General features: G+C 38.8%; 1 protein-coding gene and 1 long non-coding RNA gene across 2 annotated transcripts in view; one reads left to right on the forward strand and one right to left on the reverse strand.

Moving 5' to 3' along the window:
* The window catches only part of LOC105147852 (uncharacterized), a 185,093-nt gene that overhangs the window by 85,642 nt on the left and 73,480 nt on the right, over window positions 1–25,971 (reverse strand). The gene's annotated exons all lie outside the window — the stretch shown is intronic.
* The window catches only part of LOC105147848 (uncharacterized), an 86,396-nt gene continuing 66,221 nt past the window's right edge, over window positions 5,797–25,971 (forward strand). The window contains exon 1 of the mRNA XM_011059153.2: window positions 5,797–10,640. The gene's annotated coding sequence lies outside the window, so the exon portion shown is untranslated. The remainder of the gene's footprint in view (window positions 10,641–25,971) is intronic.

Consider the following 25,971-nt stretch of genomic DNA (forward strand, 5'->3'; position numbering starts at 1 on the left):
AAAAAGTGAAATTATGTATATTACAGCAGATTCTCGATTTTAATTCTATTAACTAATTTATATATAATATATAATATTTTATATTAATATTAATATATTAATGTATTATTATTATTATTAATATACATCGTTATTAATTACTATTAATAAATTATCATTAATTATAATTAAATTGGAAAGATTTACGACCGTTTACACGATGCTTTCTTTGTCATAGAAAAAAAAAACATTCGAATTATCTTTATTTATTGTACGAAGACTAGTCAGCACGGCAAGGAGAACCGGGTATGGTGATGGGTGACGAGCAGGTCGCCCTCGGCGCCGTGGGCTGTTTAATTTTAGGGCATTACGCGCACAGGCGGCAGCCTGGCCGATGCTAAAGGGTTCCCCGGGTCGGTATTTGCCGAGATATTATCGCCGGGAGGAGATAGAAGAAGGGGTGGCGGCAGCCCCTCCGGGGTAACGAGGAGGGCGTGACTCTTTCTCGGAGCTCGGGAGAGTAGAAGAGAGAAAGAGAGAGAGAGAGAGAGAGAGAGAGAGAACTCTAAGATGCATCCGACACCGTTTCGCGAATTAGCCCCGGTGCTCTCATCATCGCCTCCATCGGTCTGTCGGAAGGCCGAGGAAATCGCTCGGCACCAGAGGCAATAATAAGTTGCTGCCTCGCGTCCCGCGAAGAATACCAACCGCAAGATTGCAGTTGAAATAGGCAGGCGCCGCATAGAAGGGCCATGCAATCGTGTGGCGATCGAACCACGAAACACGATAAGAAACCAAGTCTATAGATTGCCGCGAAATTATTCACTCTTTTATTCGCGCAGAAATTGCGAAAGATTTTCATACGTACGATTTATGCAATAAGATTTTAAAAGCGTTCATTAATAATATTAATAATAATTATTATTAATAACAAGATAAAACGATGTTAATTAATGACTTAAATGGAAGTAGTAAAATAAACAAGTTACGTGTGTCATATTTTTAAGAAATTATCTTCTCATTGTAAAAAAAAAACTCCTACATGCCTAAGGCTGATGGTATTTCAGCCGCTGCAGTTAAAATCTTTAATTATGACGTCTGAAATATGCAATCGGCATGTTTCTGTTCTGCTGCGAACGATCAGATTTCATGTTGTAAGCGTAACCTTTCATTGGCGTATCAAAGTGATCATCTCTGATGTTAATTTGCGCCTTGTGCGGATAAGGATAGGTAAGAGAGCTCATCCGATCATTCACCACAAACCGTATAGTAAATTTCTGGCGCATTAATATGCAACAAGCGACATATTCTAATTCTTGATTCGATCGGCAATAATTAATAAAGTCGTTTCTTAGATCGATATGTATACGAGCGCATCTTTATCTGCCTATGAGCGCGAAAAATAGTTAATTGTTTCTTGTCGGTAAGAATTGCCGCGAGCGAGGAACACGAAATAATCGATCCATAATTCTGTTTATGCAATCCGATAAAACAAAAGGTGGAATTTTAAAGCCGCAGCAGAGACTTTTGCATAACGTACAATGTTAAGAGAATTAATCAATCGAAATTCTTCTTTTTTATAGAATGGGAGGAAAGGATCGAAAGATTCTGTTTAGTTGATTCGCTTATGCACTATGCGTTATGCGTTATGCAAAAGTCTGTACTGTATATTTATCATCAATGAAATTTCTTAAGGCCATCACACACGAAATGACATAAGCTGCATAAGTGGTTATAGCATACGATCGCTGAACCAATAAACCAATCAATATAAAGACGTCATTGATTTACATAAGGTGCTCATTGATCTAGAAGCCTTATGCTATGATTATGCTGTGGTTATGCTATGATTATACAATTTGTGTCATTTTGTGTGTGATTGTCCTAACATTTTAAGTATGCGTCTTCTCATATCGAAATCGAGCTTTGCTATATCTATCGAGAGAGATATTTAATAATTATCGTAATTATTATAATATAGTGAATACGTAACACGTAGTGGTTGATTATTTCATTAGCACGTATATTGGATTGGTTTACATAGATTTTTATTCGCCGCGCAATCTCCCAGATAGTTTATCGGTATGGATCGTTATCGTATGCGGAGTATCGTGAGTTATCGGATTTTTTCTATATTTATAGAAAGAGGAAACGAGTTTTCGCGTTATCATATCATTGCAATTGTTCATCTTAGAATAAAGTATCATTATTTTTATCTAGTACCTATTTAATATCTCGAAAAAAATATTAAAAATAAACAAGTTATCTATACGTGGATAATGTTGCGAACAACAAACATCTCGAGTCCCAGAGACGACATGATGCATAACATCATCATCGACACAATGATTCGTTCTTCGTACGTGGTGCACGAATGTCATGCAACCGTCATGGTGCGTTTCGTGAATATTCATGGTTCGATACTTTCGTGGACAACGGCGAAGACCAAGAAACGAAAATTTCTACGCATAGTCACGTGTTTTCGTCAATATGCAACGGTTGGAACGCGATTGCAGTGCATATCAATGTGCAAGAGCCAAGCCTCACATAGTTGTGGTTTTTTCAGATTCGCTGATGCATCAATGATGACTACTAATTTTATATAAATAAATAAATACACATATATGTATATATATATATAAAATATTTTCTTCTATGTTAGTTCCCAAATTATAACTATTTATATAATACATAAATTTAATAAGTAAACAGCAATTATATATAATATGGTATAAGATCTCGCCCGATTATCGAAAATATTGGTATACTTATTTATCTTGGGTGTAATTCAATTTAATTTTTTATTTCTTTAATTTAACGCGTAAGCTTAAAATTATACTATTAACGTATAAAAATAATAATTCCATTATACATTGAGTATTTTTCAACAAGAGATATAAATGATACAGAGTGACAGTGAATCATTTCATCATTATTATTATCACCACATAGAATAAGCGAATGAAGATGTTTAGATTTAGCACGTAAAAATTGTTTATATATTAACATTGAAAAGGTTCTAATGTAAGGACAAAACGTTTGTTAAATATTATAATTTACAAGACATTAAATATTAGCAATCAAGAACTAGTGATGGTTCTTAACTCTTTTTATCTCTTACTATTGAATCATTTCATTTTTGTTCAACATTAGCAAATAAAAATGTCATAATTTATTGCGTTATACACTATATAATCTATGTTTCTTGCTGAAAAACATCCAAATTACCAATTAACGTAATAAATAATAATGTTATAAAATGAAAGTGTTCTAATGTATAGCTTTGCGGACAATGTTGAAAATCGTAGGATCGATTCCGGTCATCGGCCTCGAATCGCGCGTCTTCTTAAGTACGAGAGATCCGATCCGCATATTTCGCTTAGCTTTACGTCAACACGTGCGCGTTAACGTTTGCAACTCCTCGCTGGTTGCCAGCAATCGAGCTAGGTTGTGCACGCATCGCGAAACATCCGGTGCTTTAACGCGGCTCGTGAACTTAACACCCCGTCGAACCTGGGGCGCAGAACCCGCCGCCGTTTTCCGCCAGAATGAACATATACACGCCTCTCTCTCGCATGAGATATCCACGTCTACTACATCGTTCGTGAGCGGTCGGCTGGCCAGCGTATACTTATCGCGAGTCGCGTGAACTCACAGGTGTTAAGTGCATGCCTATCTACGCGGCTAAGTATACAGGCGGCACGCAAACCCTGCCAAATTAACACGCGAAAGTCACGAATCGCGGGTAGCCTCGCCTCCGATCTTTGAGCCGCTCTTTCGCACGATATAAGGAATAGATCCCTCCGTTATTGGCGAAGATACCTGTGGGTTAAGTCGAAAGCCATAGCGTAACTTCTTAGCGCATTTAGATACTAGCGTTTTACTCAAGAATCAGAGAAAAGCTCATTTCTTATGAATTGTCATTATACAGGGTGTTTCAGGATCTCTGAACCAACTTCAGTGGATGGTAGATCTCATCAAAAGAATCATGCTTGGTTTATGCTTCGGTTTTAACTTTGATTAATATCCTAAAATTCAGCCAATAGGTCTGCCAGTCCTAATTGGTCCTAATTGAAATGTATTCCATTGACTGAATTTTAGGATTTTAGGTAAACCCTTATAAAAAAAATTAAATTTAATTGTCATTTCGGATCACTAATGCCTAGTTCGGTGTATTTTTTTATAAGGGAAGATCAAAGCATAAATCAGGCATCAACTTTTGTTAAGGAATCTGGTTCTCCGACGCATTTTAAGGAGCTATGCTGCATCCCATTATGTGTGACGTCTGATAATACTAGTTCATATCTTTTGATTTTATTTTTTGCAAAGACAACAAAAAGGCAACAATGTTTGACTTATGATAGTCGTGCAATGCTCAATCAATTCCATATCTCAGCCGGTTCAAATCAGTCTTGAAAGATCATTGGAGATCACTCGAAGTGAACGAATGTTGGCTTCAGTCCGAAGACTTTTTGTTAGTACCTGCCAAATCAAAATCGTGCATTGTAATCTTTTTTTATATTCCTATTGAAGACTTTAAATTATATTTTTTCGCTCTTCTCTTTTGTACTGCCTTTCTTGAGGCAAATGCCGGTTAATTTCCGAAAAAGCCGATCCGAATAAGAACACACAGCTCCTTAAAATCTGTATCGGCGAACACAGATTCCTTAACAAAGTTGATTCTTTTAATGGGATCCATCCGCTGTGAAGTTTGTCCGTATAAGTTACCGCCTTTTTCTTATAATGAGATGACGTTTTAAAACGTGACATACATGTCGTTGCATAAGAACGTCTTTGAAGCTTCGTTTAAAGCAAAAGCGCAAAAGTAAATTTGGCAGGACCCGTAAATTCGATGGACGTGGGCCGTTCTTGGAACAAGGGCGTCGGTAATTGAAGTGGACGCAATCGAGAGAACTGAGGTGCCGAAACGGGTCTTAAACGAGTTCCAAAGATGAGATAAGGACCCCCGTAATACCGGGGCAAGATCGATTGTGCGCGCGTATGTGTAGGAAGGAAGCGCTTCGGGCAGTGTCATATTTTACGACTCATTTTGTTATGTCCTTTCTCGCGTCACATCGCGGCCTTATAAATTCGCACAGATACTTAGCGGTGCTCCGACGACTCTTTCGAGACCGTTTAACCGTCGTTCGTAACTTTTTGTCCGCCTTTATCCGCACTAAGGACCGTCATAATTCCAGAAGTAAATGCGCGTAAATCAGTTCGTAGAATATACCTTGGCTTTCAACGAGGGTCTAACACGCTAAGCGACGCGGTGATAATTTTATAGATACATCAACGAAGATTACGCCAATCCCTTACGGCAGTTTTAGAGAGGAGATAAAAGAAAGGAGCGAGCAATCATTTTAATATTCTCCATTTTTGCGAATCACAAGATTCTATACCTGTAGATTTTGTCAATCTTAATATTTTCATTGTCAATATGAAATTATTATACGTTCCTCTTCTAAAGTAAAGACAAATACGTGTTGCGAGGGTATAATTATCACTACAATATCTCTTGACCAGTCATCAACCGGCGCGTCCACGTTGCACAAGTAGATAGACCTCTTAATAGTGAACGGTGAATATCAGCTTTCGAGAGACGTGGACGAAACGTGGGTCGAGTTTAACGAAAATTAAATCTCGCGTAATTTCGCCGCAATTAAGCGCAGACCGGTAATTTGCGTGCCTCTACGTAGCAATCTTTCGCAGTATTTTTAGCGCGCGCGAGCACGAGTGAGAGAGAGAGAGCGAGATCTCGGTTTCAGGATCGAGATAAGCGGATCTCTCGCTAAGAAATAAGTAGTTTAAGACGGTTCGCGTGGCCGGAGATTGGTCTGACGTCGTTCACCACCACTGCCAAGAGTGGGGCAGTGTTTTATGCGCGGAGCCCTGGGTGTTGTGCATCGTGTATCCACAGGTGCATCCCGGCCGCTCGGTCGGAGCGCGTCGAACCTGCCGGTTCCGTGCCGGGAAGATACGAAACCGTGAATTGTGAAACGTTCAGGAGTGTCGCGCAATCTACGAAATGTTATCGACGCGATAAACGGTGGATTCGAAGGTGCGAGCGCGATATACCCGCGAGCGCGCCGATGTTATCGCGGATAATCGATGTGCGAAGTTAATTCGGTAGCCCGATACGAGGATCAGTCGATGTTTAAAAACATACACGCCGGATTCGAGCGAAAACAAACCTTCCTGTTTGGGATCTTGCGATTTTTTTGAACATCATGTAATTTCGAGGAGAAACGTTTCACGCTTTCTGTAACGAGCACTTTCGATATATCGGGTGGAAGTAATGACGATACTACCGATGAAGATTCAAGTATCCCAGAAAGTATTATCGTCGATAAATATATGCATTTTAAATTTTACAGTAACTGTGTATTATTTGCATAAATGTCTGTCGCTTCGGACAAGATAAAGAATGGAAAAATGATTTTATAAACATTTATCGTTTTAATTTTGTTCATCGATGAGTGATACTTTACTTGCACAAGTAGAGAAATGATAAGTATTCAGATCACTATTTGTTTTGAAAGTATTCGTAGTACAAATAAGTGCAAATAAATACTTAATGTCAATAATATACATATCGTCGTCAACAAAATAAACAATAAAGCGAACTTACGAGTCACCTAGAAATTCGTATTTTGTCGAATCATCATAACAAAATCTGCATAGAGCACTCAACATTTACGACGTCGCCGAATTCGGTTATAATTATCGCTGCTTAAACTTAGTTAATTATATAAATTATCAAAATAAATAGTTTTGTAGTTTTTGTAGTCCAAGAATAAATCAAGTGTAAATAAATTACAAGAAAAATTTCTGATTGAAAATTAACGATAGCCAGTATATTCTAATCATATCAATCAGAATTCTGATCATCATGATTGAACAGCTGATTATTTCTAGAATTATAATAGGTTTATGAAATTCTAATTTGTTCATTTTCCATTAGAATTCCAATTAATACAACTCTTTTTCAGTGTTCTTATGAAGTCAAATTATGAATAATCGTTCGCTCCGAATAGTACACAGTGAACTTACGATATTCACACTTTCGCACGAGAAGCTACTTCGGGATCGAGAGGGTAGACGCAAGGACCGATCGAAAAAAACTCGCTTGTTATTCGCGTGCCGGTGGGATCCCGTCGTCGTCGGTACCGGGGATGCCCCGGCATCCCGGCATCCCGACGCGATGGTGGGGAAAGATGATGCCGGCGGCGCGAGGAGAGTAGGAGGCGAGAGCGCGCGAGCGACGTGCCAGGCTTTGGGGTTCTGTCTGGTGGTGGTGCCGGCGCGGCGGTTTGTGAGAGGAGCCGACTGATGCCGATGCGCTCGTGTCGCGTCGCGTCGTAGCGAGACTCAAGCGAGTGAAGCGAGAGCCGACGAGCGCACATCGCACTCGCAACGCGCGCAAGCCACAACGACAAGTCGTTCACGTTCACGACTCACGACTCACGTTCGCTCCGCGCCGCCAGTCAGCGACGGTCATCGCCGGTGCTTTCACGGTGTCTCCGCCGTATGGCCATGCGTCGCTCCGCCGACCTGGTCACGATACTCACGATCGCAGGAGTACACATCGTCGATCGCCGAGGACGCCGAGCCGTCAGCCCGGCGCGTGCGGGGACGAACGGCAGACGGCGCGGTTCACCCCGAGCGGAGCATTGCGGGCGTAACCCGCGTAACATTCGGCCTGGGAGAGGATCGTCGTGTCGAGAAACGATTAGCGAGAAGCGATCGCTCGATCGATGAGGCACGGGATCACGCGATATCGGTTCGCTGCCGTGTCGCTACGGGACGTGTCGTTATATTCTCACGAAGAAGTTGATCGCAGGATATATATGCGCTTGGGTATTCCGCCGCTTTCTCGTCGGCTTTACGAAGGGAAGTCCATCGCGCGTCTAAACTTTACTTACTTGCCACTCGAAAAGAGACTTCGTTCGCTATTCGGCGAGTGCCAATAAAAAATTGCGAAGAAAAAGAAGAAGAAGAAGAAGAAGAAGTTCGCCTGAACATAGTCAGTGAAAGGATCATCCGGGCAAAGTAACTGTAACCCTGCCGACGACTCGCATCCCCCGAGAAAAGTCGCCGCTGCGCGCGGCACGCAAGCGGGAGGATCTTGCCTATCGCTGCGTCGCTTCGGCCGAAGCGAGTCAGTGCTACTCTCGATTTCCGCGCGAGTACCACCGCTCCCGGTCTCTCGACATCGAGGACGGATTACAGCGCGTCGCGGTTCCGATTTCACGGCGTGTCGGATTCCGAGTCGCGAGTTCGCGCCGACGATTCGTCACTCTGAAGAGACAGCGGATTTTCCGCCGAATGAGCGAAAACAACAAACGCAGTTCGTGAAAGTGATCGAATGGAGTGCCAGGGACAATCAAAGGAATCGAGGATTTTTCGTTCTTCAAGTCTGGCGATCTGGCGGCGGACGTTGATGAGAATCTGTCGAGTGTTGTAATTATCTTTTGCGCTCGCGATACCAGTTTGACATCTCGATTTCGCGAGGAAAGACTCGGAACACAGAAACGGAACAGCTGGACGATGCGACGGCGGAATCGTTTCCCATGTCTTTTCTGTGGCTGAACTAGTACAGTTTTGGAACTTGAACAGAGATAGATGTATGTTCGATATTTGATGAAAGCGACAAAGAGAGTTTTAGTGCAGGAATAAAAAACAGCTCTTGAATACAAACTTGTTAACGCACTGCTACCGCATACGAAACCGCGACACCGCGAGGGTTTAACGCAACGCTCTTTGGCATGGTTACGTAAACGACGGTTGTTGCGCGCTGGACCGACCCGAAGGTGGTTTTCTCCCGGGAGGAAGTGAACAGAAAACGTCGAGCAGCGACGCCAGCGATATCCCGTCGTCCTCTCTCCGTGCACGACGGTGGAAAAAAAAAGGGAAAAACAGGAGAACGCCGCAAGACACGTGTCCATTATCGGCAATTGCGCTAAGCCGATCGCGCGATCGAGAAAATCCTGTCCTATCTCCGAAACGACGACGATTTCTCCGACGAGTTTCACGATCGACTGGTTTTGCGGAAGAGATCGGCGAAAAAAATCGCAGGAAATATTTTCAACGCGACTCCCCCGACTTCAACGGTGACAAACGATGAGTGATCTGACACTATCGATCGTCTCTCTCAGAGCGATGTTGTGACTACGACGAGCCGAGTGTCGACGTAACGTCATCGTGTGATCAACAGTCGCTATTTTATTGCCGAGAGCGTCAAGATAGCGCGTGGAACGTAGTGACGGTGTAATCGCAACGATTCATCAATTTCTCAGTAAAGAATATAAACAAAGGAAAGACAGGACACTGGTATAGCCAGACTTATTTATAGTTATATCAGGAAGTTAAAAAAAAAATAACATACAATTATTTAGAATTATATCAAGAAATTATAAAAGTAATCTGAGAATAACAATAAACTCAAAATCCTAAATCAGGTGTCATATACTCTCAAGGAGAAGGTGAGATAAAATCTACGCTGGTGAAATAAATTCCAAAACTCTCCTAAATACGAGAGGACAATATTTGAGGCACCATCTGGCCTGAAATTGTTGCAGCCGGAGGGCATTCAGTGTCGAGACGCGATCGGAAGGAAGTAACGTATAGTTCTCTCCACTCTCGATCGGGACCATCATATATCTCGCGTAATGCACGTAAATTATGCGTCTCGCGTTTCTTTCTCCGAAGAAACGGAAACTAGAGGCAAGAACGAGCGAGAAGCGCGTTTACATACCGAGATAACGCGCCTGTGGCGCTTCCTTCACCTACGATCTTCTTCCCGCCTCTCGTTACCGCGGTGTCCGCGGTGAGAAACAAAGTGCTTCGTGACTTCGATACGGATCTTTGGTGTCAACGTGTCTTGTCTATTTACGATCAAACGTGTCTGTATTTGCGTAACGTTACACGCGTTTCTCGCGTGTGTTAAGTGTGCCATGCGAGAGGACCCCGTCGCGACTCGCCTTTGAAATTCGTCCAGTGGGACGCCCGACCGATCTTTCGTGACTCACGCGATTCGGGGAAGCTCGCGGATGCCTATCTGTGATTTTCTCGGAAGTTCGAGGAGAACGGCCACGCCATAATTATGCATTCCGACGAAGAATGTCGATGCAACGCGAGAGAGTATTTTAGACTTACGTCAAGGAATGAATGGAGGTCGTGCGAGATTTGAGAAACGGCGAAAGTCATCGGCGGTTCAAGGCGAATTCAAGGGATTTTTCGATTAATTTGTCTGACATCTCCGCGATGAAGAAGAGAATCGAGTGATATTTCTCTGAGCGAACGCGCGAAACGTCCGATACCGTTATATTCGAGCTCATATGGCTGAGAATCCATTTGCTTAGATCTCGAAAGCAAACCCGTCGATAATAATATCTCAAAGAGTGTACACGTCAAGTAACTCGCGCGACGGCTCCTTTCTTACTTCACCGCTCGTAAGTATCTTGATGATCGTTACGTCTGACCGGATCTTTGTTCAAGATGTTCGACGAATCGTCTTCTGAAAAATCGTGAATCCCCATAAGAATCGTTAGACATCGAGGAGAGTTTAACGTCCGTGGTGTTGCTGTTCGCAGAAACTGAAACACTTCGATCCACTTTGAGTTGCAGCTACGCAGGAATTCCTACGTTGCTTCTTTCTGGTGAGTGTTTTCAAGTAAATTACGCGTAAATAATTAAGTATGACGTAAAACGTCGCAAATGTTTACATACTTATTTAATCTGAATATTTTCGAACGTGACATGTATTCGACATATGAACTCAAGACGTAGTAATATATATTTCTGTTAATTATTGTATATAAGCTAAGAGTAAAATAGCCGAGAAAATAGCAGATCGATCTAGATCTGTTCTCACGGCTGAGTGAAAATATTTCACGGTAATTATTCACTCGCTAGGTTTGCAGAATCATTGACAGGATAATTTATTGATTGACCGCCACCGAGTCGCGCCGTTAATTTTTCTCGCCGCGTGTCGAAATTAACATAATCAAGTGTACGAGCTAGGAACGAGGCTCTGAGCTCTAACTAGTCTTGAGTAGATAAGAAAAAAAAGGGACATAAAAACGTGGGAAACGCGATATCCTTGCAGACGCGTGCGTACACTGCATGCGTGCGTGAGAGGCTCTATATCGACGTGATCGGCCGCGTGCGACGTAAACAATTTGAGGGAGACATTCAACTTTAACGCATTTCAACGATGATCATTGTATTGTGAGAAACAATAAATCCGTGAGTCGTGCGCGTCGAGTGAAGATAAAAACAGCGAGAGATCGAAAGGGAAAGTCGCTGATACAATGAGAAAAATCGTCTGGTTGGATTAAATAGTAATTCTGAGAATCTCTAGAGAATCTGGACGAATCAGAATTTTCTAGTTAAATTGGAATTTTAGTTGAGATAGCTAGAATTCTGATTGATATAATTATTCTGGTAAAAATGAGAATTCTGATAGATTTTACTAGATATATTGTATTAATCAGAATTCCGGTTATCTCAACTAGAATTCTAATAAATTTAACTAGAAAATTATTAGATTTGTCCATTTTCTATCAGAATTTTTTTTTAGTGTACGAAAAAGAAAGAAAAGAAGATACAGAGGTGTAACAATCGCACATTTTTCCACAATAAATTGTTCTAATAAGCATCTAACGATACGAAGCAAAATGTTCTGGTTATAATAAATTAACAAAAAGGTCCAATCAGAATGACATTTTAGTGAGGCCAAATAAAATTTCTGATTATAATACCTAGAAGATCTTTTTATTGGTTTAACCAGAATATTTATCGGTCCGTTATTTCTACCAATTGTAGATTAACTTTAATCTCAGTTCAACTTACTCTTGATCTTTTTCCAAAGATTTGAAAAAGAAGAAGAATAAATTAAATCGAGATTAAAATTAACCCACATTGATAGAAATGGACCTCAGTGTAGATCTATTTATTTATTTATTGTATAATACGATATCGAATTTACGGTTCTTCTCAAACTCTACTCGTTTTAATTATTTATAGTAGTATTAACTAATCTAAAAGAGAACGCGATTGAGCGAAATCACCTCGCACAGGCGATGCGAACGTGAAACGTGAGATCGTAAATCGTGGTTGCACCACGTTTCGCGGGATACGCCCCGTTAACTCGCGGGTTAAACGGCGCAGTCCGCCCACCTTTCGGGGTGAACAACGCTCTTCTTGTTTGCCCTTATTCCTCTCTCTCCCCCGTTGGGAATCGGTACACGGAATCGGGGGAGGAGATCGTGCTCGACCTCTCGTCGATTTCCGATCGGGTTAAGCAAACATCGGTCGGTTCTCACCTCTATCGCGATAATGGCTGTAATTTCGGCAGCTTCCCGGTCCCCCACCTCCGTACTCTCTCCTCCCCCCTTTCCTCTCGATTTCACGTACGCGTACGCGCAGATTGCAGAGGCCGATCGCGGTGGATTTGATTGCACGGCGCGCGACCGCCGATTTATTAACGCTCTGAGCGCTCGACGTCCTCTCCTCCCACCTGCACCCGCATCGATCTCACGGAATGAAGTAAAATCGTCTACCCTGAGGTAACATTCTTACGTCCTCTTTCGCGAAATATAGTCAACGAGTTTTTACTGCGCGTGACGGCGAGCTTCGTGCTCGTTACACATTTCTCGTCGTCGTCAAGTGTTTAAAGTACTTTTTCATGTTTCACGATACTCGTTTTCGGTGTCGAAATAGATCGTTATATGAAAAATAATTGACGCTAAACAGTGAAAATGCATGAAAAGGAATATCATGTATGTACTTTAACTTCGTTCTCTTGAACTGAACAAGCTAACGCTGAAAGTTACATAAATCCAACTTTTAGCGTTAGACGTTAGTTGCTTTCCATTTACAATAAAATTCAAATAATTTTCTTTTATTATGTCATAACTCAGTTGAACGTACCGTCCATTTTATTCTGACAAAGTGAGATTCAACTGAGTTTTTACCTACAATCTACACAAGCTCGAAACCATCGATTGTAGGTAAAAACCCAGTTGAATCTCACTTTGTCAGAATAAAACGGACGTTCAACTGAGTTATGACATCATAAATGAAAATTATTTGCTTCATTGAACTTCTTGCTAACTCACATTAAAAGTGAGATTATAAACCTGTGTTGTTATGCGATAACTTTGTCACCAAAGCAAGTAATGACGTCATATGTGAATATAAAATATTTACACAACTATTTAGACTCAGTGTGAGTCACTTGCGTGAAAATGGAAAATAACTATAAACGTCAAAGTGACACGCTGACGTTTTCAGTGTTTCGTGAAATGGCACCTTTACAGTATTACAGAGGGATCAAAGTGTCCGAAGTTGCCATGTCGAATCCCTTTATCCCTAATGAAGCGACGTCTCAGCCACTTAACTGCTTCCGCGAGATCGGTTTATTAATCGCCACTGTCCGCGACGCAAATGATGGCTATCTATCAAGCCGCATTTTACTATTGGTTTTGCGCGACGCGGGGCGTGCGGTGATCCGCCTCTGTGCGCGTGCACGTGTTGCACGATTCGTTCACTTCAATTACATGAATGTACGTGCGTACACACTACATACATACTACGCTTAGATGCCCGCGAGAGACGGCATCTGAGGCTGCGTTGCACGTAGTGTGCAATGAAGTGCACATCCGACATGCGCGCGCGTCTAGACGTCGACTTCAGTGAGCATTATCCGGAAAGAATCACGATGAAACGACGCATTTTCCGTGCAACATATTACCACGTGTCAATAGTGGCTTTCAGAAATTTTTTCATACGCTCGCGCGAGCAACGACACGTCGCTCATCTCACTTCTAAACCGGTCTTACCCCCTTCATATAAAGTATTATGGATGTATGAACGATCCGTTGAAACGAGTCAAAGCGAGTATACCATTGAGCTTTTTACCTTACATGCAGATTCACTTTCCAATCCCGTTAATCACTATTACGGTTGTAAAGCAAAGACTCGATATTAATGTGAAGCTATAAGGCTGGAGCAGATCTTTAATAATGCATAAAGCATAAGAGTATCAACTAATCAAGATCCTTCATTTCAAGGAAAGGAAAGACTCTGATCAATCCTCTTAATAAGATAATTCTATACATGGTTAATAATACTGATCAGTAATATTGAATCAATAATACTGACAGTATATATTAATATTTTAGTATTTTTACAATCTTACACGAGTATACTGCAAAAAGTAAAATATTAATTTTAACTAAAAAACGTATAGTGGACTTTCTGAGACATGCAAAAATGTTAAAATTAACATTTCTGTGTTGATTGTGACATACTATGATATATGGATCTCTAATAATGCGATATTGACTACATTTATGCAACATTTTTAATCGACCTTAATAATATTATTCGTAGTTATGAAACTGGACAATCACAGTCATTTTTCATAGGAATATAGCTATGATTGTCAGTTTCATAACTTCAACAAGATTTGAACTCGATTAAGGATGCCGTATAAATATAATCACTGATGCAGGAGAATTAAAATCTAGGTCACCGTTTATTCTATATCAATCCATCAATATTAACCACACATGATCAGTACGTAATATTGTCAGTATATTTGTTAATACTAACTATTGACCGTGTTAGCTTTATACTTTATGTATTATGCGTTATGCAAAAGTGTTCCGATTTTTATTGATGATTTTATATCCACAATATTGATGCAATAAAATAATCAGTACAAATAAGCGAAGATCCAAACTAGGTCTTAATGTTTAATAATATTTTTGTGTAAATTTTACAAATTTCAGCTCAAAATTCGAACGATCGTCCTTCTTCGCTTCATGTTATACGTTTCTCGGTCGATTTTTTATTTACTATTTTAAAAAAATTACTATTTAAGGCTACATTCCAAAACGTTCTCTTTGAGGAAAATTTTACTCGAAATGTTACACGTAACATATATTATATTATATAAAATAAAAGAAAAAAGAATTTTCCTCCGAGAGGAAGTTTTGGAATGTAACCTGTAAAAAAACAATATCAGAGGATCCAAGTTAAACAAATTTGATATTATATATTTCAAGCTCTGTTTTATCTAACTACTCGACAGAGAGATATGTATATATACATACATATACACAGTGTATTCGTAGAAATTCTTGAAATATCTCGACGAAATTGTGCAATATTATTATTTAAGCTCGATCGAATTGCTTTATAGCGGGAAGATGATAGAGATGAGAAATGTATATAAATATAATTGCAGAGCGATAACAAAATCATCCGAAGCAATCAACGCGCGATCTACGTTGTAATCTCCATTTAATTACGTTATAATCGGCGACTCGAGTGCACGTCGTGTTTTTTCTTCTTTTTTTTTGGGGTGACAAGAATTTTATCGTCGCAAGTCGGAGCACCGATCGAGGCGTTATTCCCGACTGATGGCCTTCGTTGAGCGATACAATGACAATGCAGATTCCATCCCGACGTTTTTCATCCCGACGAAATTAATTACGATTTTCCTTTGGTTTCAACGTAAAATGTAAAATTCATCGCCGCCAATCTGGAGGAACTTAAGTGAGGTACCTGATAACATTTTCGATCAGCAGATTTAAACCGATCGTATACGCTCCACTATTGATTGACATTACATGTTCTACCAATAGTAGAGCATGCAACATCATTAATCCAATCCAGATCGGTCCAAACCCGCTACGATCGAAAACGCTATAAGTGAGGGACCTAAGTACAGTACAGTTTGTTTAGCCACGTCCGTCCGCACGGCCGAAAACATGCACGCGTATTAAACGCGCGGAATCCACGAGGGTGGGGATTAGCTGTGAATGAAACTAACCACTACGTATTGCTGAATGGGTAACCGCCGCGGGGGAGAGTAGAGTATATTTCCGTTCGTGTTTATAGGACGCGGATGCGGCCGGAGATACTGTCGGGACATTTGAAACGTAGCAGATCCGCTGTGGCGGATCTAAGGGTGGCTAATGACGGTACAGTGTAGAACGGAAAAAGAGATTCTGCCTACTGACTGTCGTCGTACAAATAACGACTATTTTCAGCCACACTGTTCGCGACTGTTGTTGATGAATGTCGTGACTGCGAGCACGATCTTTGCGAGGAGATACATTGGGTGAAACTGTGTAATAATTTATGTCTAATCGTATGAAATTTATGTGCGGCTGAATGTCGCCAAGACTTATCCACTAAGTAGCCGATGGAAATTCTCTTCTTCTTATCGTCGTTTCTCATAGAACCGTCGCTCGCGGGGAACATCGATCTCGTGGACGATGATAAACGCCACGATGGAGATATACGTCAAGCCCACGTCGTCGTTCCCATCGGGAAATGACCTTCTTGAAGTGCGGAGCAATGAACGGTGCTTTCAATAAAGATATCCTATCGAGACAATCGCACCTGTATTCTTTCATGATATTCACGCGGGCGCCGCGTCCTGTCAGGACGCAGAAGGATAGGCAAAGAATGATTGTCTTTTATCTGTGGAATGTGTGCTCGATAACGACTTGTCTGATAATATTCTTCAGAATTCTATGAGACGGGATCGTATTAGTCGAGTCTAGTATCTCTCTCTTCTCCCCTCGAAGATATTTAATTGCGTTATCGAGGAAAGCGCGAAACGATCTTCTATCAATCGTCAAAAGATATTAGCTGACGATTTTTAGCACAACGTATCTATAAGATTCTTGAGACTCTTGACAATATATTATCGACTATTCGCGAGATTAATCATTTTCTCTAGTATTTCACAGCATACGATTGTTGTCGATTTTTTCTCAACCTATTAATAAATTATTACGTCAATCGGAAATAAAACGAGCGATCTCGATTGATTCGATTAATGAGGAAAGAGTGTAATCCATCATTCAAATTTTCTATCATCATTTTAACATACAATCTGGATACCGTGGGAAATCGCGAAAGTGTGGCGCAATAAGCTCTTCTTGACTAGAGACTTGACTTATAAAAGAATCTGGACACGAGATGATAAACTTTTAATTAGTCCGTCGTTCTTGTCAACTTCAGTAAGTTAGAATAAGTAAGGTAGTTATAAGAATGAGATAGCATACAAAGATATTACATATCTAAAAAAAACTTTAAGGGGTGATTTCTTATACAAAGAAATATGTGCTAAGTTTCATGAAAATAATTCTAGTGGTTTTCGAAACTTTTTTTTGAAAAAAAAAAACCGATATTATTTTTTCAACTTTGATATCCTGTGAAACTAAGCCGTTTCAATCATATGATCACATAAAGTTTTCGTATCGAATTAATACGAGAGATCATTCTTTAAAATCTTTTAAAGTACTTACTTAGAATTTATCTTGTATAACAAAAAACAATATATGTATTTTTTGTCACTCTTATTTTGACAAAATTTTGACAAATTCTGGTGCCTTTTGATTTATGTTACCAAATGGAAAATATCTTCTGTTATAGGATTTAAAGGATCTTCTATTCTTGATAAAATCGCTGACGATCGTTAAAAAATTGAATTAGTACGAGATTATCACTCCTTAAAAGCTTTTAGAGTACTTAGTATTCATCTTATATGAGAAGAGACAATATATATATATATATATATATATATATATATATATATATATGTATATTTTTTTTTTCTCTTGTTTTGACAAAATTTTGACAAATTCAGGGTACTTTCCATTTACTTGTTTCCACCAATTTTTAGAACTAGAAGATGAAAAGTGAATTGAACTGAAATTAAAATTAATCTACATTACTAAAACTGGACATTAGTGACAAGTTGACACAAATATCATTTTATTTTTCTTGACAAGGGGTGAGTAACAAAGATAGAACGACAGTTATATTGATTTATGTTATCAAATGGAAAGTACTCTCTGTTGTAAGATTTAAAGGATCTTCTATTCTTGATGAAATCGGCGACGATCGTCAAAAAATCGATTATCAATATCGGCGGAACCGGCTGGATCGGTTTCTTACGGTACCATTCACCTACCGTTACCGGCACACGCCGCGAACCAATGGCACGGTGCGAGTCCGTCGATTGGTCGATCGCGATGCAATTAACGAGATAAATTTATCTGAGGTAGAACAACCGGCTACGGAGACGCGATCGGAATCACGCCGGCCGGCTTTTCTCGGCGATTTACGACGGCGGGTTCGTCACGGTCGCGATAATTACGAGCATCGCTAAGTCGATCACCGGCTGATCGACGGAAATAACTCTTTGTAGGACTTAGGATTAATTAGTCATGCCGCGTGCCGCGCATGACAGTCCGACGGAGCTGTCCGTCTTTTCATCTCGCGCGAAATCCCGTCGCGTTTTCGTCGCGGCTGCTTATCCGCCTTAACGTTTTAAGCCGACAAGCGTGCGTCCGACGAGGCACGCGGTGAATTTGCACGCCTCGCCCTGAATGATCGTCCAGTGGATGAATCACGTTGTCTGAACGCGTCGTATAAACGAATCTTGATTTTAGACGCATCGTTAGAAATGACAAACTATACGATCCAATTCCACAGGTATTTTCATGGCCTCGCCGGTAAGTCGTTTTTGATTTGATAACCGGGTTTCTCTTATCCTTTGGATTTTTTTGATTTTTTTCTATTCAGATTCTAGTCAACTTAAGTGCGTCGTAAGAATTTGATCGTACTTTGACATGTTTAGTACTTTGATTTGTTCTGTTTGGAAATTTCATTTTCACTGTTCAATTTTTCATGTGTCGCGCTAGCGAGTCTACGTTTTGATGTCTTGTTATTTCAGGAAGCAATATATCATTTTGCGACATACTTCCTGAATTCCTATGGTCTGCTTATCAACGATGCGATGTCCGAATCTGATCTCTCGTCAAGATAAATTTTAATTGCATACATGAAAGTTCAAACATGAAAGTTATGAAATATTTGTTTACTACTTATTTGTACACGTTCCTATGTTATAATTATTTCTATTTACAATGTTATGTTGTTTTGATGCTGTACTGATTCATGTACTTCTATTTGTGACTATTAATTCGCGATAATTTTGATTCATTACGAGGCAAGCAATCAGATGCTTTGGAGTATTTCAATACTTTGAGATTACATCAGACGATATTATTACGTTCCATGTCAATTAGCGTTTTGACGTGTCGTACAATATAATTGGGAACAATTCACTAAGTGCTTTGAGAAGTCGAGATGCCGGAACGAGATGGGGTGCCGTTGTCACTTGAGTTGACAAAAGATACGAGCCACGCGCATCTTCGTCCTTACGAGAACGAAAATATTCGAATGAAAAATAAACCGGTGAAGCATTCGCGACGATGTTGGAGCTACAAGTAGTGAAATACCGTACTGAAGAAGCACGCGCATCTCCGAGTGACGGCGAAGCACTTCGATGACACGTCGGCGTATTCAAATTTAAGTACGGAATACTCGACGCGGGAAGAGACGGGTGGCATACACCGCGAGAGCATTATAATTCCCGTTTTTGTGGACACTTTCTCTTCACGATTTGTGTATCCCGCCCGACAGAATCTCGGGGGAAGGGGAATTTGAAGACGCGGTGCGCTCGCAGATGAAATCCATGTCGAAATCATAAACACAATAAGAATTCGAGTTTATTTTAACATACTGAGAAAACTGTCTGATGGGATTAATTCGAATTCTGGTTGAAAATGAACGAATCGGAAAGAATATTATTTATAAGATTTTTCTGATTAAACTTACAATTAGAATTTTAAGTTAAGACAACAGGAATTTTGATTGATATAATCAGAATCTTCTGATTCATCCATTTGCAACCAGATATTTTTTTGTGTAGTTTTAACGTTATATTATGTGGTGCTCTACTTATTCGAAAATAGACTAGTGTTCTTAGTTCCAGAAAAATGTTTGGAAATTTTGAGGAAAAAGTTTTTTTCATTATTATATTTTTCCGAGTATTTTTTTTAAATTTTAGCGTTATTGTTTATTTTTACGTCAATGATTTTAAGACTCTCCAGATTTCTTTCATTTTTCTAATAACTTCAAGTATTCTAATAACTAATATTAAAGGCTATTGTAGTGACCTCTTATGAGATTTCTGTTAGAGTTTAAGAATCTTTTTGTTAAATATTAAATGTTAAAAAAAGCCAATTAAGTGATACGAGTATTGTTAAAACTCACAATGAACAAGATGAAAAAAAATGTTTAATTTTAAGATATTAAAATGTTTTATTTTTGTCTCTATTTTTTAAACACTTAAAGATGTTTTAAACTTTTTCAATAGACAAAACGCTACATGTTTGAATTTATAATTTATTGAATTTATAAAACTATGCATTTTATAAGGGGATAAGAATAAAACACATTACTTTTTAGAATGAAGAAAAGAATTGAACATAAAGAATATTAAGAATTATTAAGAATAAAGCTAAGGTAGACAATTCGATCTTTGATTTTTTCCCAACTCCTTATAATTAATTCTATTTTTCTTGTTCTGTTCATTGTACCTAATCATTTTTTGTATTGGAAAATGCTTGCTTTGTGTATTTTTTAAATTGTTAACAAATTGTGTGTATCTGTGATTTCTTTTTTCAAAAATCTGTTCTTAATTTAAAAAAAAAAATTCTAACTTTTATTCCATTTTTTTCTGAAAAAAAGAAACAAAGGTTACAATTTTTCCGATTTTATTTTTCTGGAAAATTAAGAACATTAATCAAGACTCATGTATATAATACATAAGTCACCACTCAAATATTAGCATCAGTCAACGTTCGTCGACGAGCACGTAAATAGGACGGAGAACTTAAAATAGCACGCGTTGTTTTGATACCTCTACGTTATAGATATTTTCTTATTAGGCACATATTTATCTCATAGTAAACATTTTACTTCCAAGATAACGCGTATCGAGGCGCTTAAACAGCCGATTGATGACGCCCGTTCTCGATACCATCCCGAGCATCGAAACCGCATTTCTCGTAGGCGTGACTTACGACGCGGATACTCTTTCGCGGCCGAGATATTATCGTAACTTAGCGCGACTAATTGGATGCAGCGGTATACGACGATTGCTCGAAGATATCATTAACGGTCATTATATCTCGGCATCTCGCGTGGAAATGGAAATTGCTTCACTCGCGATTGTGATTCGCTATTATGTCACACAAATATAAATCGTTAAATCGCTGTGACAACATATCGCGATCGTACGTTGGCGTTTACACCATCTCGATTGCATAGAGATATCAGCGAATGATACAGATTCGAATTTGCAGTCCGTCGTATGCGGAAATGTTTCGCAAGATGTAATAATTAATCGTTTGTCGAAGATGGAAGAGTCTGTAAAATGGTGGATTGCCGCTTGACGGAGAACACCTGCGCGAATATAAAGTGAGGTAAATTCGTCGCTATATCGGCAACAATATATTCAGTCGTAAATGAATTATGTATTTCTATAACTAAAGTTATCATATGCGTTACTTATATGCGTTCACAATGCATAAGAATTGTGGTCACTTGACATGCGAATACCATGATCGTCTAGGGTTTAACGTCGCTGAAGTGTCATAATTCATAACGGGAAAGGTCGTTATCGAAGAATTTTTGCAATATCATACTTCAGTTACGGTGAACGCATCCGTGCATTCGGCGCTAACCGGCTACAAGTCGCCATGGCGATTTCCATCTTGAAATTTCCATTACCGTTGCAATGTGCACGGTGTTTCTTTTATCTCATCCGAAATTTACCACAAAGTTTCATTATTCGGTTAATTTATTTAGTTTTATCTTATACAAAACGTTTCGTATTATGATGTTCCGTATTATGATGTTCAGACGCGAGCCACGCAATACGATTTTTCTCGACGCGGTTCATTCGCGACTTAACGTAGCCTTTTACACCAAACGATCTTGTCGTCGGTAAGTACCGTTGCGAGAGGTGCAAATTAAACGGCGATTAACGGGTGAAACCGTGACGGGCTTCCGTCTTCTGCAAAGTCATTATTATAAAGATGTTCACGATAAGTTTACGAGTTTCAGTCGCGCGAAGAGAGTTGCCTTACGCGTCGGCAGATAATACATTTTGCCTGGCATTAATGATAATGTACCTGCAAAGTATATTATACTGGAGAATATTTTAGGCGAGAGCTTCAACCAGTAAAATAAATTCTGTATTATATTGTCGTATTTTCAATTTTATAATAGCTGTCGTATTTGCATTAACACGATTAAGCTTTTAAGAGAATAATAATTGCTGACACATTTTTTTGTATTGTATCCAGTTTTTGATTTACGTCATTCACGTAATAATTTAACATTAAACTTAAAATTAAACCCTTCTTTTTTTAATTACTTATAGTAATTGAAAAAAAAAGTATTTAATTTTAAGATATATTAAAGTATTTTATTCTCGTCTCTATTTTTTAACATTTAAAGATGTTTTAGTTTTAAACTTTTTCAATAAACATAAAATGTGGGAAAAGTTTAAAACTTTAAGTATTTCAAAAATAAAGACGAGAATAAAATATTAATAATTACATTAATAATAACATAGTATCTTAATAAACATAATATCTTAAAATTAGACACTTTTTTTAAGTGAAGTTTTGATTTATTTGACAAGATATGAAAAGATATGAGAAAGGAAGTACTGAAATTTCTTCTTGACGTTTAATTTCATCAGCTAGGATTATTTGATATAATCCTAACTGATGATAGACGTAGACATATTGAAATAGATACTTGTTTTAAAAAATAAACGTATGAACGATTGAGTTAAAAAAGTATGCCGCTTTTGATTAAATTCTCGCGACGAATGACATTATTGTAATTGATATATATATGTTTAAATTTATGCATTTTATTTGATTTAGTATTCTGCTATTTTTACTTCGACATATTTTGATTGCTTCGCGATATAATTATACTCGCCCGTGCTTTACGATCTGTTTTCTGACCTTTACGATTTATTCCTTGGAATAATTTTACGTTTGTTTAGCGTGCACGATTATTTACGCTCACTTATAAAGCAGACCGATAAAGAGACATTTTTTACAGTATGGCTCTGAAAAGCGGCACTTAACATTTTCCAGATACGTTGTTGTATCGATATTTTACATTATGTATCGTTAACTAAGTACGATAAGAGATGTTTTTTATTAGATCCCTATATTCAACAAGAGAGAAATTGTGTATCGATTCAACATCAGATTTGACTTATCGGAAGAGGAAGGAAAATTATGTTTATTAATTAAGAAATTATTATGTTATTATTAATATAATTATTAATATGTTATTCTCATCTCTTTCTATTTTTAACACTTAAAGATGTTTTAGTATTAAACTTTTTCAATAAATATTAAACGTAAAATGTTTATTGAAAAAAAAATGTCTAGAAGTAAAAAATCTTTAATATTTACCTGAGACAATCCTACAATTATACGAAAAAGATTGTTTTACCGTAGAATTTAAATAAATTTAGTTAAATGCAGACCTGAAGATACTGATCTTTAAACTGGTTGCTATAGAATGTTAAAATTTTTTGCAACGTTGTTTATCATGCTTGAGATTCCTACGCAATTATTTTGATGATCCAACAGAGTTATTTTTAAAACTACTATATTTAGTAAAATTTGTAGATGCTTCAGCAAAATCGTTCTTTCCGTGTATTAATCTGATTTTGTGGAACTCATTTTATTGTCCGCAGAAATACAGCGAGATAATTTGATGATAATCTGTGAAATATGTATCTGGTCTGGCATATCATACTATTTCGTCGCACTTGTCACACTTGCCACGTATATCTCGAATAAGTATACAATCGCTCTACGTACATTTAATAAATTGGACGAATCGTCGCATTCGTAAACACGTCATCGAAGATACAAAACGCTTATCAAAACCATAAACGATGCGGAATTAGTTGGTAGCCGAGAGGCGATCGAGACCTTATTGCCGTTTATACGCCACTTACGATAAGTGGCGTCGTAAATGCAATTGAATGCAGCGTGCACGGTACAATACGGTGTTTCGGCATGCCTTGTTGGAAGTTCTCGCGATCAAACGCCAATGAAACAAATTGCAATTGCGTGTTAGGTCGAGATACGTAAAAAAGTGTACGTAAAAATCGATACGTTGCATTATAGTATCAAAACGAAATTGCTTTCGATATTGAAATTATTATACTCTCGATATCCTATAATTATAAATGGTAACTACTTCTTCAACTTGCGATTTATATGGGACACGATTAAAGAAATATTTAAAGCTCTGTGTGTTTAAAGCTCTAAGGAAGCTTGCCTCATTACATGAGGCAAGTTGCAGAATTTAGAACATTACGAGCGATAAATCACAGGCTGGGATAGAATATGGGTGAAAAAAGCTGAAGTGGATATACGACACACATAATTTCCCCATTGCGCCAAACATACAAGTGGTCTAGCCGCCTTCGATTGACTACGTATTCGTATTTGACTACGGCTCCGTATTCGCGTGCCATAATCTTCGTTTATGAAAGCCGCCGTTATCCCTTACAAAGTTCGTTTAACAATCTAGCATGAGGGCGCGTTTCGCGACAACATGTTCCGCGAATGACAATTGATTTTATAAGTAACGATGTCACTTTACGCCCACTTATGATATACGGGCGGCGCGTCGAGATTGTCCGCGCGAGTTCGAGGCGACAATAAAATTTTAACGCAGGCATAAAAGCGCCACCGTCCGCCTCTCGATACCGAGGCGAACCCAGACGGATATTTGAGAATACGGTCCTCACCACAACGCGACGGCCGTAAGAGCATAAATAACGGAAATCCAACGCGATCGTTTTGCAGTGTGCGCGCGGCCGATGAATATTTACGCTGACATTTAGACTTCCATTACCCCGTTCGCGTGTATGTGTGTAGCGCAGTAACGGGAGAACAATACGTTTGGTCGGAGTAACCATTGCACCGGGAAGAATCAATCGCTGTGATTTATCGCCGGTCGCGGATAAATAAGGTAGCTATAGATAGATAGAGTCGGGAAATAATTCATACAAACATTTTTCGAATAAATTCGATTTTCAATAAATTGAAAATAAAGACTCTAAACAGTCAAGCTTGATTTAGTGTTTCAATAATTTGGTATGTATTACGTTATATATTACTCGTATCCAATCCTACAATTGCGCGTCGAATTTAATTTTTAGTCTTGAAATATAATCCTACAGAATTAGAGTATTACTTGATATTACATATAAAATTGATAAGCAATTTAATAATATTGATGCTTATTATAGGCATCTTAGAATCTTAACCTGTAAATAATTTTTTTGCGAAAAGTTACTTCGACCTGGATCTGCCCTATTCCGAAATACAATTTCTTTTCAGAGAGTTAGAACTTCACGTTACAATTTTCCTTGCACTGCTAAATTTTTAATTAAATTCAACATAATTGAACTTATAGTTACTTAAAAAAAAAATGACAAAAAAACCTTTTTTTAAGATTTACCCTGTTATATCCCCTTAAATCGCCATCACTCCTACAATATATCGTTATTTGAAGCAAATTTGACACTATATATAATGTCAAATTTAACCATTGTTTCAGTATAAAATAACGATACATCGAGTAGGAGTAGTGACGACTTATATAAAGTTAAATTTGACACTATAGATTTGACAGTGTGGGCTTAATTTATCTCTGCATTCTCTCACCGCCGCTAGAGATATGTTTATTCTTGCGAATCGATTTCTCTACAAATGTATTAGGGTGATAACGATAAGAGATCGGATTTGAGTCTTATGTGGTGGATTTAATCCAACGCTCACGATCGCCGCACGATCTTTGTAAAAATTCCGATCGCCCGGGCACGATTCTTATCCGGGCCCGACAAAAATTCTAATTGCCGGCGCACGATCGTTATCTGCGCGCAGAAAAATTCTGACGGCCGGTACACGATCGTTCCGTTTCCTCGAAAAAATTCTGATTACTGGGAAGCGAGCGAGGACAGCCGGTATTAATCGACGCTAATCGCGCTCG

Source organism: Acromyrmex echinatior, chromosome 19 (genome assembly GCF_024713525.1).
Source record: "Acromyrmex echinatior isolate Ae372 chromosome 19, ASM2471352v2, whole genome shotgun sequence".
Classification (NCBI taxonomy): domain Eukaryota; kingdom Metazoa; phylum Arthropoda; class Insecta; order Hymenoptera; family Formicidae; genus Acromyrmex; species Acromyrmex echinatior.